Source organism: Enhydra lutris, unplaced genomic scaffold (genome assembly GCF_002288905.1).
Source record: "Enhydra lutris kenyoni isolate GAN:26980312 unplaced genomic scaffold, ASM228890v2 scaffoldscaffold4, whole genome shotgun sequence".
Classification (NCBI taxonomy): Eukaryota; Metazoa; Chordata; class Mammalia; order Carnivora; family Mustelidae; genus Enhydra; species Enhydra lutris.
This window is the reverse complement of record NW_019154088.1, coordinates 60,878,784-60,896,246: the sequence shown is the minus strand read 5'-3', so window position 1 is coordinate 60,896,246 and position 17,463 is coordinate 60,878,784. Positions and strand designations below refer to the sequence as shown.

Below are 17,463 nucleotides of genomic sequence, written 5' to 3'. Positions count from 1 at the left end.
AAATTGTAGGCAAAGATATAATTTTAACACCATTTGATAATTCCAGAACTATGTAAGAGAAGTTGTATCTCCAGGCACAGAGTTCCTTATAAAAAAGAGAAAAGATAAGAAATAGTTTCTATATGAAAGACTGAATGTGATGAGCATTTGAGCATTAATTAAGCAGTTATTAAAGATTAGACAGAAAAGTTGGAGAAAAGGCCTCAAAACAGAGCTGCTATTTTCCTATTTTTGAACCTCAAATCTCAGCTGTTTTTAAGTGCCCAAGTATTCAAAGAAAAGCAAATCTCTTCAAACAAGTGTTCTACTTCCTTCCTATTCCTACGCTATTTTCTTCATTGTTACTGGTTTACACTAGTTAAAACACACAATGAAAAGAATTGTACTCACTGAGAATTGTTTGAAAACCAACCAAAAAAGCAATAATCCAAAAGAAAACTTGGCATTTTGTCTGTTTTTTAATAACTATGCTTATGCCTATTGAGAACATTCTTACTAGTGACTCCACTGCTCATTCTTGTCCCTCTCAAAATCCTTGCCCAAAACTCTGTTCCTCTAATCTCAGGTAACCTCCTCTATTCACTAAAACATAAGAATTAAGGACTATTTAACATTTCAGGGTCAAAGACCAGTCATAAGATGTCATATATGGAAAAAAAGCAGATATTCAGGGCTTCCCAGTTAAAAAAGCAAATTAAAAAAAAAAAAAAAAAGAATCCACTCTAACGGCCTAAGGGGTGGATTTAATTCAGTAACTCAACAAAAGAAGCTTAACTATTAACATTTAAGTTAATACTGTCTGTGACAACATATGTAACACTGTAAATTGCTGTTATAACATATGCCAAAAAAACTATAAAAAAGTCTAGTTAATTCTAAGCTATACCAATAAGATATTAAATTTTTAAAAAAGATTTTATTTATTTATTTGAAAGAGAGCATGCACACACATGGGAGTGGAGGGTGGGAGGAGAGGGGAAAGGGAGAAAATCCCAAGCAGACTCAATGCTGAGTACAGACTCATGCAGGGCTTGATCTCAGGACCCTGAGATCATGATCTGAGCTGAAACCAAAAGCTGGATGTTCAAATGACTAAGTCACCCAGGTGCCCCAAGATTTTAAATTTTTTGATCTTTGCCTTCATAGCAACAGTTAACTTAGAAAGATAACTGTGATAAATAAAAGAAAAGATAGCTTTCTAAAAAAGAATCATTTAAATAAAAAAAAAAAGATTTACGGTAACATTTTATTAAAATTATAATACTCAAAGCCAGCAAAAATATAACTCAAACAGAAACAAAAGTCTATAGAAACATAAAGTTGTTATACAAAATACTTTAAATTCTTATAAACTACCACCAGAAATAGCCAAAATATTAAATTACTACATATTACAGGAGTTGTAAAAATACACTGAAAATTATTATAGGAGCAAAACCTTGTCATTTTCTTAATTAACAGCAGCAGCCCATTATTTGAACCATGCCTGTCAAAATGTAAACTCCATGACTTTTATCCATTTTGTTCACTGATGTATCCCAACATTTAGAGCAGTGCTTGGCACTTAGTAAGTACGAGTAACATTTTTGAATAAATAAATAAATAAGTGAATGAATGAGTGAAGAATGTCATACATGACATATGCTAATATGACATAATTCATGCATATCAGCTTCAACTGCATTTTATGCCCCACTTAAGAAAGCAAATCTGAATGTAGAAAGTAAGAGAGTACTATTACTATAAGGAAAATGGTTCAAAAATAAAGTCATCCATAAGCTTTAGGATTTACTATTGTCAACACATACCTTACAAGATACTCTCAAATAATTAAAATAAACTGGTCTAAAAGACCATAATATCAACTTATGGTACCCTTCAAACATAAGAAAATAATTTCTCTTTACTTTGTCTTATTTTCCTCATCTAAAAGATTCATTTTGCAAAGACAATGGGATGACTGAAGAAAGTATGTACAGAGTTTGATATGAAAGCCACTCAATTTATCTGTGAATTTATTAGTGAAAATATTTCAAATTTATTAGTAAAAATATTTCAACATTAACTACATGAGCTAATTTCTAACTAAAATTTATACAGCAGAGTTTGTTGAGATTTCTTCTAGGAGTGGGCTGTTTTCTTTTTAAGTATTTATAAATTCATTCCTGTTTGAGATTCATATACCACCTTTCATCAGCAGAATACATATATACATATACATGCATGTATATATTGCAGAATATTAAATGGATTGACATGTGTCAGGCTTCCTTCCAAATTTAATTAGTGATACCACTTTTTTTTAGGGTAGTAGGTATTTAAATGGTTTTTGTTTTTGTTTTTTGTATTTACAGAGAATCTTTGGGTTATATTTGCTTAATGTCTCTGAAATATAAAATATATGTAATTTTTCAAAGTAATTTCTTGAATCTGAAAGCTAAAGTATATAATCAGTAAAACTGAGAGCGTTAATAAAGTTACTGTGAGGCTTAAATGGTGTTAATATATAATGTACTTATAATGCTTGGCACATAAGAGGTGCTCAATAAAAGGTAATAGTATTTTAATGTTAATAAGATATGGAGATTAAAAATATAAGTATAGAATAGGCAAAGCCTGGACTAGAATCTTTGCTCTGCTACATCACAGCAAGGTAACCATACTCAAGTTCAATTTCTTTATCTGTAAAATGGATATAATACATACTACCTTTCCCATAGACTACTAGAAAAAGCTAAGATAAAACAATCTATAGGAAGCAGTTAGCATACCAGTAGCAAATTATTATTATGCTACATATATTAATGCTGTTATTTTATAGACCCATTTATAACATTTTACATAATTTATATACCACGTATTATTATAGGCAGTTCCTAAAATGGCTGCCAAGAATCCCTGTGTCCTGTACTCCTGCCTTGTGTAATCTCCTCCTCCTGAGTGTGGGCTGAACCTAGTGACTCCATTCTTAAATAGAATACAGCAAAAGTGATATGATTTCACTTCTGAGATAAGGTTATAAAAGACTGATACTTCTATCTTGCTTATTCTCTCTTGTTACTCTGAAGCTGCCATATGAAAAGGCCCATGTGGAATGGAACAGAATCTGCCAACGACCATGTGAGTAAGCTTGGAAATGGATTCTGCACCAGTCAAGTCTTGATGTGGCTGAAACTTGGCCCACATTTTTATTTCAGGCTTTTGAAAGACCATAGCCAGAAGATCTAGCTAAGCCATGCCCAGATTCTTAACCAACAAATAATAATTGTTTTAAAATCACTTAGTCTTAGGGTGATTTGTTACCTAACAATAGATAAATAGTACATGTGCCTACTTCCTACTGGGGCTGAGTGCCTGGTCTTCAGTTCATGTGTTATTCTTTCTGTCCCCAGCAAGCTATACAAAATCTAGGCACAGAGTGGGCGTTCAAGATGCCAGACAGAACTTAATCAATCACATTTTCTTATATATCCTGCTAACACATCTTACAAATACTACAAAAACTAAACTCAATTTAGAACAAATAAACAGTTCAATAAATAAAATTGTAATTATTAGTTTAATGCTATATTGGAAGACTAAAGGCATTTTTATTGTTTGCCAACCAGCATTCTACTTTTAAATATGAAAGAAAAACTGGTACTAGACTTGGCGCTCACTAGAAAACTTAAATATTTAGAAAACCTGTTTTCAAGATTGGGCAATAGCCAGACAAGACTGTGATGTCTGAGATAAGGTTAACAATCAAAGGTAAATCCTATAATCACTCCAGCTTTCTGCCTAAAATTTACTGAACACCAACACAAAAGTGGAGAACCCAGGCAAAGCAAAGCTGTCTTCCCAAAGTGATGTTAGATACTAAAGTTAAGAAGTTTAAGAAGAACATCTACAAGTCAATATATTGAAGAGGAGGGAGCTGCCCAGAGAAAAGGATCCAAAAATGTGTGTAGGATACTAAGCTCTGCATGCATAAGACTTCATGAGGCTCGCAAAGAAAAATTATCAAGAAAAAAATAAATACTAGGTAACTGAAAAGTGAATATGTCTCAGAATTGTATAAAGGGGAAAACCTATGAGTTCCAACCAAAAACAAATGAAAATGCCATATAGAAAACCTGGTGCATTCAGCAGAAAGCCAAGAAATAAAACATCTTAGAAGTTAGGGTTGGTATATATATACAATGGAATATTACGTAGCCATCAAATATTGATATTTTGCCATTTGCAACGACATGGATGGAACTAGAGGGTATTATGCTAACCCAAATAAGTCAATCAGAGAAATACAATTATCATATGATCTCTCTGAAATGCAGAATTTAAGAAACAAGGCAGAGGATCACAGGAGAAAAGAGGAAAAAAATGAAACAAGACAAAACCAGAGAGGGAGACAAACCTTAAGAGACTCTTAATCTTAGGAAACAAACTGAGAGTTGCTGGAGGGGAGGACACTGAGGGGATAGGGTGGCTGGGTGATAGACATTGGGGAAGAGGTGTGTTGTGTAAGACTGATGAATCACAGACCTGTAACCCTGAAACAAATAATACATTATATATTAATAATTTTTAAAAAGAAAATAAAAAGTAAATAAATTTTTAAAAAAAGAAGTTAGGGTTAAGTAAGCCCTAGAGCAGGGATCAGAAACTTTTTTCTAAAGAGCAGGATAATAAATATCATAAGCTACATGAGATACATAGAGTCTTTATCACATATTTCTCACTTTTATTTTTGTTTCTTTACAGCCCTTTAAGAATGTAAAATCCAGGGATGCCTGGGTGGCTCAGTTGGTTAAGCCTCTGCCTTCGGCTCAGGTCATGATCTCAGGGTCCTGGGATCAAGTCCCACATTGGGCTCCCTGCTCAGCAGGGAGCCTGCTTCTCCCTCTGCCTCTACCTGCCACTCTGCCTGCCTGTACTCTCTCTATCTCTCTGACAAATAAATAAATAAAATCTTAAAAAAAAAAAAAAGAATGTAAAATCCATTCTTACCTCAAAAGCCATACAAAAACAGGCTATGGACCGTATTTAGCTCATAAGCCAGAGTTTAATGACTCTAGCCATAGAATTAAGAAGAGGCTAACAAAAGCTAGAACAAAACTTAAAAACAAGCTACAAAAGGATCAAGATGATTTAAAAGTAAATTAAATGCCTAGCAAAACAAAACTCAACATTCTTTCAAGAAAGACAACAAAATAAACTTCACACTCTCCAGCTACTAATCAAAAATTAGAAAGAACACTGAAAGAGATTATCTTGTGAGGCAGCCATCCAAGACATGGTAAAGGCTAAGGATGGACTAGAATACTGAGCAATCTTAGCAGTCCGGGCCTAACACTAAGAATGAGGTAACAGCATTCCATTACTCCAAGAATTTTAAGTCTCTGACTCAGTGAAGGTAACAATTGCAAAAACAACAACAACAATAATGAAACAACCCCAACTCAATCACTGACTAGAATGACTCCATCCCCATCCATACATAATCAGATCATAAACAATTTCTCAAAAAGAAAAATACCCATTTCTGGGCATAAATACCATTGACCTCAGTCTTTACAGCTCTGTACTTATAATGTCTGGCATGCAATAAAAAATCATGAGACACATTAAAAAAACAAGAAATAACAAACCATTTTTAAGAGATAAAGCAAGCACACCAGAACCAGACCCATAATGAACTAGATGTTAGAACTATCAGGCAGAAAATTCGGAATAATTATAACCAATATATTAAAAAGTCTAAAGTATGGACAACATACATGAACAGATGGAGGATTCAGCAGATAAAATGTCAAATTAACAAAAATAAAATATCAGAGGACCTCCAACAGGCTTATCAGAAAACTGGACAAAAGTTAAAACTAATCAACAAACATGACAAGAGGTCATTAGATATTATCCAAAATAAAACTCGAAAAGGACAAAAAAAAAAAAGACTGCAAAAAAAAAAAAAAGAAGAAGAAGAAATTCAAAATCTGTGGGAGTACTGATTATCAATACATATATAACAAGAGTTTCAGAAAGAGAGGAGAGAAAATGAGGCAGAAAATATATTTTCTACAATCAATGAATGATAAACCACAAATCCAAGAAATGCAGAGAACTACTAGTAGGATAAATTTAAAATGTAGGGAAAGCTGCTGAAAACAAAGATAGAAAATCTTATAGGCAGCTGGGGGAAAAATTACATACAGATAAACAGAGAATGAGAACACATCTCTTATCAGAAACAACATTAGCCAGAAGACAATGAAGCAACAGCTTTAAAAATACTGGGTAGAGGGAATGGGAGTGGGGATAGTGTCAACTTATAACCAGTGAAAATATCTTTTAAAAATAGTCATTTCCAGGAAAAAAAAAATGCTGAAAAATACTCTGTGTCAGCAAAACTGCACTATTAAAAAGAAAAAGTTAAATGAAGTACACTGTAGTAAAGTTCTCACTGCACATTAGATTGATAAGTTAAAAATGTATATTGTAAGCCCTAGAGCTGTGCTGTCTGCTTCAACAGTTACTTGCCACATGGAATTACTTAATTAGAATTAACATTAAATATTTATTCTCTGTCACAGTAGCCACATTTCAAATGTTCAATAGCCACTTGTGCCTATGGCTACCATTATGAATGGTGCAGATATAGAGCATTTCCATCATCTCATTAAGTATAACATTTCCACAGAGCAACAATTTAGAAAATAAAAATAAGTATAAAATTTAGAAAATAATAGAAAACAATTACAGAAAATAATTATAGAAAATTATAGAAAATTTATAATATTTACAAAATAAAAATAAGTATAAAAATCCAAAAATATGATAAAAATGAAATCATAATTCAAAATACAATACAGAAAGGATATACATAAGATTTATGATATAGATCACCACTCTAGGATTTCTGAGAGGAGAGAATTTAGTATCTTGAGAAGACAGGGGAAAGTTTCATAGCTGCAGTAACGAAGGGAGCACATCTGAAAGATGGCATGAGTAGTTTACCTTCTAAATAAGTTACTTCACTCAGTGTAGCGATTTATACATTACGCTCTATTTATTTTAAAATATATACGTGGTTTTAATCAACATTTGTAATGGACAACATGTGGAACAAATTTACCATGTACTTCACCTAATTTTATACAGCACTCATTCATTCGAAAAATACTTAGTAAGTCCCTATCCTATAAAAGACTCTGTCCTAGGCACTGGAGTTGTACCAATGAATAAGACAAATGAGAATCTCTGCCCTCAAGAGGTGATATTCTAGAGGATTCTAACTGCAAAGGGAAGTAATTCCCCAGATACAACCTCAAAAAAGCCTCTTCTTGTAGCAACTAACATATTGAGTGATACAGTGAGAAACTGAATATAAACTATACCAACTGATTTCAAAAACACAACTAGTTTAATCATTCTGTGAAAAACAACAAATGCAGTATCACTTTTAACACTGTCAAATTGACTGTTCTTATATCTAACAAGAAAATGACCAAAACTACTTCCTTTAGCATCTGACTATGTGGAAATGATGCTTCCAAGAATCACATTCAAGTGGCTTCACTTTAATGCTAAGGGCAAAAGACAAGGCTATAACAATATTCTACAGAACTAACTGACTACGAGTCAGAACAAAGACTTGTTCTGCTATGAACGATGTTCATAAGAGGGTGGTCTTCTAATCTCAAAAATAATTCAGCACTCATTTAATACAAGTATGTAGATACTTATACACTGTGCAAAGGGAAATATGGCATTATACATCAAGTATTTCTGTAAAAACGTCCCTTTTGATGAGAATTCCACTAGCAGAAATTTATACTAAGATGTGTTTTAACATATGAACAAAATGCATTTTACAAAGCTACTCATCACAACACTTTATGCATAGCTCCAAAGTAGAAAAAAAACATAATTGCCCATCAACAGAAATATGGTTTAATAAACTGTGAATTACTTTTACCCCCCAAACTGTTTTTACCATGATGTCAAAAAGGAAGAAAATGTGACTCAGAGCCAATAAGAAAATCAATCAATTTAAAACAAACCCCTAAAACAGAGGTGATGAAGGCAGACAAGGAAACTAAAACAATTACTAAAAATATATACTAAGATTTAGATTAAAAAATCAATATACTGAAAAAAAAAACAAATAAAAGCTACAACAAAAATGCAACTTCTATAAGTAAAAAAAAAACCGCTGAAAGTTTAAAAAATTTTCTGGAAAGGATTAGAGAAAAGATTAGATACTATAGAGGAAAAGGTCAATGGACTTGAGGACAGAGCAATAAACAAAATCCTCATCATAAGAAAAAGAAAATTTGTAACCCATAAAGTGACAAATGGTAACTAGACTTATTGTGGTAGTCATTTCACAATATGCACAAATATCAAATCATGATGTTATATGCCTAAAACTATTAAGTTACATATCAATTTTATTTATTTATTTATTTTTAGCATGTTTGGTTAGCCAACATATAGTACATCATTAGTTTTTGATGCAGCATTCAATGATTCATTAGTTGTATATACCAATTTTTTAAAATTAACCAAAGATAAAATTATCTAGGAAAAAAAATCTGAAGGAGATTTGATAAAAAAGAAAATTTTAAAGTAGCCATTTTATAGCACTTATCTTTAAATATTACGGTATTTTATAGCTTTCCCCACAGCTGTATCATCATACAGTAACCATCATCATGAACTAAAAATTTGTTTAGGTGAAAAACTCAAATAAAAGTCATCCAACATCATTAGCAAGAAAGCAATTTACATCATTAGCTTCAGGGCTGGGGAAAATCTATGGGCATTTCCCCATTTTGACATTCAGCTTGAAAAAGGACTTCTCAGAACAAAACCTGACATTAAACTTAAAGTAATGTACACTGAAAATATGCTTAGTTTTAGGCACATGCAGAATTTCCAAAGTATTTTAAAATATAAATAAAATCATAATTTAAAGGAGAAAAATAGTCATGGAAAAAATACATACATGGTAAAAATAATTTCAGGGGGCTTCTTAGAAAAAGTACAAGCTAGTGGATAATGGAACAACATCTTTTAAAGTTGCTGAAATTTAAAAAAAAAAAAAAAAAGGCCAAACTACACTTTGCTATCCAGTGAAAATATTTTTTTTTAAAAAAAAGCAGTTTTCTGTGAACTTAAGTTTTCACTTAACTTGGGTAAATACCTAGAAGAGGGACAGTTGTGTCCTAAGGAAAATGTATGTTTATTTAAAAAAAAAAAAGGCGACACTATACTCCAAAGTGGCTGCTCATCCTGAGTTATCACCAGCAATGCATGAGAATTCTTGTTACTCCACAATCTCTCCAGGATTCGATATTGCTAATTTTTTAAAGCAATTAAAATATCTGTAGGTGGTATCTTGATGTAGATTCTATATGCATTAAATTTCCCTAATAACAAACTGATATTAAGCAAGTGATTATCTTTTCTTGTACTTATTTGCCATCCATATATCTTCTTTGGTGAAGTGTCTATTGTGATCTTTTGCCATTTTTATATTAGAGTATTTGTTTATTGTTGAGATTTAAGAGTCCTTTACCTATCCTAGATACAAATATTTTATCAGATAAGTTATTTTTCAAATATTTTCTCCCAATCTGTGACTTACCTTTCTTTTAATTCTCTTAATAGTGTCTTGCACATAAGAAGATTTTAAATTTTTTGATGAAATGTGATTTATTCTTTTTTTCCATAATTGCAGTTTTGGTATTATAGCTAAAATACAAATCCCAAATCCAAGGTCACATTTTTCTCCTATGTTTTCTTAAAGAAGTTTTAGTTTTAGGATTCAAAGTTAAAACTACATTTACCCAGTACTGCCACTCCTAGGTATCAACCCAAGAGAAGTGAAAGCTTATGTTCTCAATAAAACTGATACTTACATGTTTATAGCAGCTTTACATATAATAGGCAAAATTGGGGGGAAAAAATTGAGATGGCCTTTAACATGGGAATGAATTTAACTCTGATATGTCAAAAACAATGGAATATTGCTCAGCAGTAAAAAGGAATGAGCTAGGGGCACCTGGATGGCTCAGTGGGTTAAGCCTCTGCCTTTGGCTCAGGTCATGATCCCAGGGTCCTGGGATCGAGGCCCACATCAGGATCTCTGCTTAGCAGGCAGCCTGCTTCCCCTCTCTCTCTCTGCCTGCCTCTCTGCCTACTTGTGATTTCTCTCCCTCTCTGTCAAATAAATAAATAAAATCGCTTTAAAAAAAAAAGGTATGAGCTATTGACCCACTGATTCATCAAAATGGATGAATCTTTAATATAGTTTGCTAGGTGAAAGAAGCCAGAATCAAAAGCTGCACATCATGTGATTCATTTATTTAACATTATGAAAGATGGAAAACTAGGATGAAAAAGGGATCAGTGGGGGCACCTGGGTGGCTCGGTGGGTTAAAGCCTCTGCCTTCAGCTCAGGTCATGATCCCAGGGTCCTGGGATCCAGCCCCGCATCGGGCTCTCTGTTCAGCAGGGGGCCTGTTTCCTTCTCTCTCTCTGACTGCCTCTCTGCCTACATGTGATCTCTGTCTGTCAAATAAATAAATAAAATCTTAAAAAAAAAAAAAAGTGGGGGGATCATTGGTAGCCAAGGCTTAAAGATGCAAGGAAAGGTGGATTAGAAAGGGGCTGCAGGGGAAATTTTCACAATGATGGAACAATTCTAAATGGTACTGAAGAAGGGCACATCATCTTTATGATATTCATCTGCAAACCCCTAACTCTATTCTAATAATGAGAAAGATACCAGACAAACCCAAACTGACTGGAACGTACTCTTCAAAACTAACAAGATCATAAAAAAAACATAAAACAAACAAGAAACTATAAAAGATTTGAGAAGACAAAGGAGACATAATGACTATATGCAACATGATATCCTGGATTAGATCTCAGAAGAGAAAGGGATGCCATGGAAAAACGGGTGAAATCCAATATGATCTGTAGTTTAGTTAATAATATTGTACCACTGTTAATTTATTTGTTTTGACAAATTACCATGGCTGTGTAAGATGGGAAACCTGGAATAGTGTATATGGAAATCCTCCATACTTTCTTTGCAAATTTTCTGTAATTCTAAAATCATTCCAAAATAAAAGTTTTTTTTTTGTTTTTTTTTTTTAAGATAAAGGCAAAACAAATACATTTTCAGAAAACAAAAGCTGAAAGAACTTGTTGGCAGCAGATACCACCACCAAAGACATATGTAAAAGGATGCTTATCAGGCTGATTATAGATGGAAATGTGAATATAAACAATGGATTCAAATAGACATATTAAATATATGGTAAATATAAATGAAACCTCATTTTAATTTCTTCTAAAATAAATTTTAATCTTTAAAACTAAAGTAATGACAAGGTTTTATGGGACATGTAACAATGTCATGAAATGTATGACAATAATAAAGGATGACAGGCAGAAAAAGGAAAGATATTAAAGTTCCTACATTATCCTTCAAGAGGTATGACAGCATTTGAAAGTTTGATGAAACAGGTAAAAAATTCAAAATGTAAACTCTACCCTTGAAATATAAAACAGATAAGGAATAGAAATAAACACAATAAAACCAAAAACAACCCCCTAGAATAGACCTATAAAATGGAGATTTCAGCTGACCTAATCAATGGGGGAAAATAAGACACAAGTTGCCAATGTTAGGAATGAAAGAGGGAGAATCACTACAGATGCTACAAAAAGATAATAAGGGAATATTGTAATCAACTTTGTGTCAACAAATACAAAGCCAAACCTGAAACTGGCAAATTTCTTAAAAGAAATAACCAAAGCTCAATCAAAAAGAAATAGACAATCTAAATAGCTATACAGGCTCATAACCATTAAAGATGTTGAATCCGTATTTATAAATCTTGCCAAAAAGAAAACTCCAGGCTCATATGGCTTTATGTGTGAATTCTACCAAACATATTTATAGAAGACATAACAGCAATTTTTCATAAATTTTTCTAGAAAAGAAAAAAGGGGAAAAAAGTTTGATAGTCTCATAAAAGCTAAATATATATTTGCCATATAACTCAATAATTCCACTCTTAAGTATTTATAAGGGAAATGAAAACATATGTTCATACAAGGACTTGTACAAGAATGTTCACAGCTGCTTTATTTATAAAAGCCAAAATTTTGAAAAAAAAAACAAGTATCTACCAACACATAAATGGATAAACAAATTGTGATTTATTCATATAATAGGATATTATTCAACAGTAAAAAGGAACAAACTACTAATATATACAATATGGATCAATCTCAATAACATGCCAGGCTAATGACACCAGGGATAAAAAACATACACATTGATATGAAATTCTAGACCAAAGAAATTACTACAAAGGGCCAGGGACTGACTAAAAAGAGGAATGACAGCTACATGAAGGTATGTATTTGATAAAAATCATCTAACTGTACACTCAATACAGGTACATTTTATTGATATAAATTATGCTTCAATACAGCTGAAAAACATTTTAAGAGAAAAGTTTAAAACTATCTCCATTTTTTAATGTAATTGAGAATGTCAATAATTGAGCGCTGCTAATTTATTAAATGACTAAATTATGTGTTTGCATCTTGAGTTTCAATGAGTTTTTTCGCCAAATCATTGCACATTGTCATTTTATGAAAAAATTCCAAAGGTAATTATTCTTTAGATATAATAAACTTCAATCCAAATGTTAATGCAAAAATTGTATTTTGTATCATTTCAAAATAGTTAAGAATCAACTCAAATAACTAGTAATATAATTAACAAATCATAAACTGTGTTCAGTCTTCTTAGTAGCCTAACCTCCTCCAAACAAAATAAGTAATCACAAATACTCAAATGATGAGTTCCTAAATTATACACTAGTTATTATTATTATAAAATATATAGTTCAGAGAGTTGTCTTTAGAAGAATTTATTTTCTTAACTGGAAAGAGGGAAAACCAAATCACTATTATAGACTACCTCTTGAAGTAATTCACTGTAATGAAATGAAATGGAAAATTTCAACAGAAAAGAAAATCATTTATTCAACAAATTTAATTAGTGATTACTATAATGTAGAAGTTAAGTGTAACTATTACATTTTAAAGGTATCAGGTTGATAAAGGAAAACGTAAATAAAACTCTTAGAGAAAGCTAGTTATCAATTATAATGTACAAAAATTTGGGTGAGAGGACACTGAGTTGCTCAGTTGGTTAAGTGTCTGCCTTCAGTTCAAGTTGGGATTGAGCCCCAAGTCAATAGGGATTTTGCTTCTCCCTCTCCTTCTGCCTCTACCCCCCCCAACCCCAATCATGCTCTCTCTCACTCTCTTATGTACTCTCTCTCTCTCTCAAATAAATAAATAAAATCTTGGAGGAAAAAAAAAAGAAAGAAAAGTACAAATATTTTAAAAGCCCTGTACATATAGAATCCAATTCTAGATTAACACATACCCAAGACTTTAAATATCTTCCCATTTGATCTAAATTCATTTTTAAATTAAGTACTGTTATATATCATTTATTTAAACTACTACTTACTGTCCAGCCTCCATATGGAAAAAGGGAAGTTTTGTGTTTATTAATCTAAGAAAGTGGATAAAAACAAGTAAAAAGAGTATCATAAATTAAAATGGCCCTTTAATGCTAGTTGAAATTTTAAAAAAATGTAATTTTTTTTTTTAAAAGCACTCACCATCCTCTATCATTCGCTATCACAACTCACTGGCTTATTTATTTCCAATACTAAAAGGTATGCACTAGTAGAACAAGGACTTAGAACATGGTGCCTAAAACAGAGTAAGCCCTTTATTAGTATTTATTGAATGAAAACTGAAATGTAGAATAAAGGCAGGGAGGAAGAAAGTAGAAGGGGAGACAAGAAGGCAGTGGAGGGGAAAAGGGAGGATAGGAGAAGTCAGAAAAGGAAATTTTCAGATAGCCCCTACCAAATCTATAAATTTAATTTTCATTCATTACTTATAGACTCATCTATCATACTTTCATGCTGCTTATCGGTAAGGTCACAGTATACACACATATGAATTTAAAATTCTAGGCATCCTGAATACATAAGCACAAAATACTTTATTTAAATTCACTGAAACCAGCCAATATCTTAGAAATTAATCTTCCTCATTATGAACTGCAAACAAATAATCACATTTATGAGGTTTCCATCAGGAGTATCTCATTCACCTTAATTCAAGATAACACACCAGGCTGTGTTTACTGATGCAATTAATTTGTACTATTCAAATGGGTCAAAAAATCTGGACTTGGCATCTGTACCTTTGGCCTGAATAGATTAAAACTGCCAAAAAGTAGTAATACTAAAAAATTCAAATAAAATGTATACCCTTACCATTTTATATGACTATCCAGTATTACATAATACATACTTGATTGGCAGTATGATAGAGTAGAAACAGCAACCATTTCAAATTAATGACTGGCTATAAATATATGGGCAGTTTACCCAACTATAAAGTTGGAATAACAGTATCTCCTCACCTAATTGTAAAGGTTACATAAAATAATATATGTAATGGTGATCTGCATTAGTTACTACTATTTTTCCCTTGGTCATTAGAAAGTAGGTATACTAGCCTTCTGTCAAGTTCTTACCTATCATGGCACCTTCATTCTTCCTGTTCCTTCCACCTATACTATAATTCTTTTGGCTCATCCTTATAATTCATATCTCTACTTAAATAAATGTCACCTCTTTTCAGAGACAGGCCCTGATAAACTGTATCTATCAATTATGACATGTTAGGATACAAGTTAGAGAAAATCTAACTCAAAATAACTTTAAAAATAAGGACATTTTAATTTCTCAGTAGACAAAAAGTTATTATTTAATTACTCCAAAAATCTATTTTCATCCTTCTGAAAGGCTAAGGCTAGCATTCTTCATGAACAAGTTGGCTGCCTCAATTCCAGCTACATGTAATTATGGTACATACATTACCAAGGAACAATTGGTAATCTCCTTTAGTCCATCTCATTTTAAGGAAGAGGAAACTACTGACAGAAGTCTCCCCTAGAAGATCTGCACATTTTATTATCCAAGACTGACTCACCTGTGCCTCACAAAATCAGTCACTGAAAAGTGGGATGGGATTACCATTATAGCTTTGACTAATCAGGATTTATCTCTAAGGGTAGGTTCCAGAACAAAACTGGGACCCTAAAAGCAAGAAAGAAGAATGGCTACAATACCCTACAAGAATGCTACAACACCTTATCTTTTTAAAAAAGCATTCACCATCCTCTATTATTCACGATCACAACTCACTGGCTTATTTATTTCCAATACTAAAAGGTATGCACTAGTAGAACAAGGACTTAGAACACAATGCCTAAAACAGAGCACGCCCTTTATTAGTATTTATTGAATTAAAAACTGAATGCATGAATATTACCCATGTACATTTATTTATTTAATACATATAGTTAAAATCCTAGGCAAAATAAAATTAAAATCAAGCCGTAGAAGAATTAAAACTAAGATTCAAAATCATTTTCATATGTTTATTCATTTCTTTTTATATACAGGAAATGTCAAAACTAGATACTCAGAAAGCAATATATCCAAAAATAATTTAAAACCAAAGACTTCCATTCAAGTCAAAATTCATGATAAAGCTGCAGAGTCCAGAAGACCAAATAACAGAAAATAATGAAGCTGAACAAGAGAATTATGTAACATGAAAATAGACTTAGAGAACTCAGTGACTACATCAAACACAGTAACATTTGTATTATAGGAGTCCCAGAAGGAGAGAGAGAGGGGGGGACTGAAAATATATTTCAAGAAATAGCAGAAAACTTCCCTGATCTGGGGAAGGAAACAGACATACCGATCTGAAAGGCACAGAGAATTTCCATCAAAATCAACAAAAGCAGGCCAACACCAAGACATATTGTAATTAAAGTTGCAAAATATAGTGACAAAGAAAAAAATCTTAAAAGCAGCAAGAGAGAAATTCATAACATACAAAGGAAAACCCATAAGGCTAGCTGGAGACTTTTCATTAGAAACTTAACAAGCCAGAAAGAACTGGCAGGCTATATTCAAAGTGCTGAATAGGAAAAATCTGTAGCCAAGAATACTCTATCCAGCAAGGTTATCATTCAGAATAGGAGAGGACAAGAGTCTGCCACACAAACAATAACTAAAGGAGTTTATGACCACTAAACCACCTCTACAAGAAATAAAGGGGACTCTTTGAGTGTATAGGAGAGACTAAAAGTATCAAAGACAACAAAGGATCAGAGAAGATCTCCAAAAATAACAACAAATAACCAAACGGCAATATATACACATCTATGAATAATTACTTTGGGGGCACCTGGGTGGTTCAGTCAGTTAAGCATCCAACTCTTGATTTTGGCTCAGGTCATGATTTCAGGATTGTGAGAGCAAGCCCCATGTTGGGCTCCATGCTTACAGCTGAATCTACTTGAGATTCTCTCTCTTACACCTTACCCCTTCCCCCACTCACACTCTCTGAATAAATATCTTAAAAAAAAAAAATTATAATTACTTTGAATGTAAATGGACTAAATGCTCCAGTCAAAAGACTTAAGAGTGTCAGAATGGATAAAAACAAACAAACAAACAAACAAGACTCATCTATATGCTGCCTACAAGAGACCCATTCTAGACCTTAAGACCCCTGTGGATTGAAAGCAAGATGGTGGAGAAACATTTATCACACAAATGGATGTCAAAAAAAAGTTGGAGTAGCAATACTAGAGTAGTAGAGTAGCAAAACTAGACTTTTTTGTTCTTATATTATCTTTATCCTGCTTTGATATCAGGGTAGTACCAGCCTCATGGAATGATTCTGAATGTGTTCCCTATATTCCCTTATTTATAAAATTTTGATAAAGATCATCATTGTATCTTTAAATGTTTGGTAAAATTCACCAATGTGAAACCATGTGCTGGGATTTTGTGATTCCTAATTCAACTTTCATTCTTATTACAGTCTAAGATTTCCCATTTCTTGGATTCAAGACTGATGATTAGATTGTGGTATCATGCATTTTTAGAAATTATTTTTTTTTCCCCCCTAAGTTATCTGATTTGTTAGTATATTATTGTTGATAATAATCTGTTACCACACTATGTATTTCTGTGGTTACCTGTTGTATTGTTTTTTCCATTTCTCATGTTGGTTTGAGAATCTCCTCTTTGTTTTTTCTTAATGTACTTAAAACACTGTCAATTCTGTGTTTGTTTTTTCTTTTTCTTTTTCTTAAATGATTATTACTTTCACTGTTACGTTATTTTTTTATTCTGGTCTCTATTTTATTTATTTCTGATTTTTCTTTGTTATTTCCTTCCTCTAAATTTCAGCTAAGTTTCTTCTTTTCCTGGTTCCTTGTGGTATAATATTTATTTGAACTTTCTTAATACGAGCATTGATAGCATAAAT

General features: G+C 32.3%; 1 protein-coding gene across 5 annotated transcripts in view; it reads right to left on the bottom strand.

The window, feature by feature from the left end:
- Positions 1 to 17,463, bottom strand: part of LOC111159793 (fucosyltransferase 8) — a 294,732-nt gene that overhangs the window by 143,788 nt on the left and 133,481 nt on the right. The window lies entirely within an intron of this gene.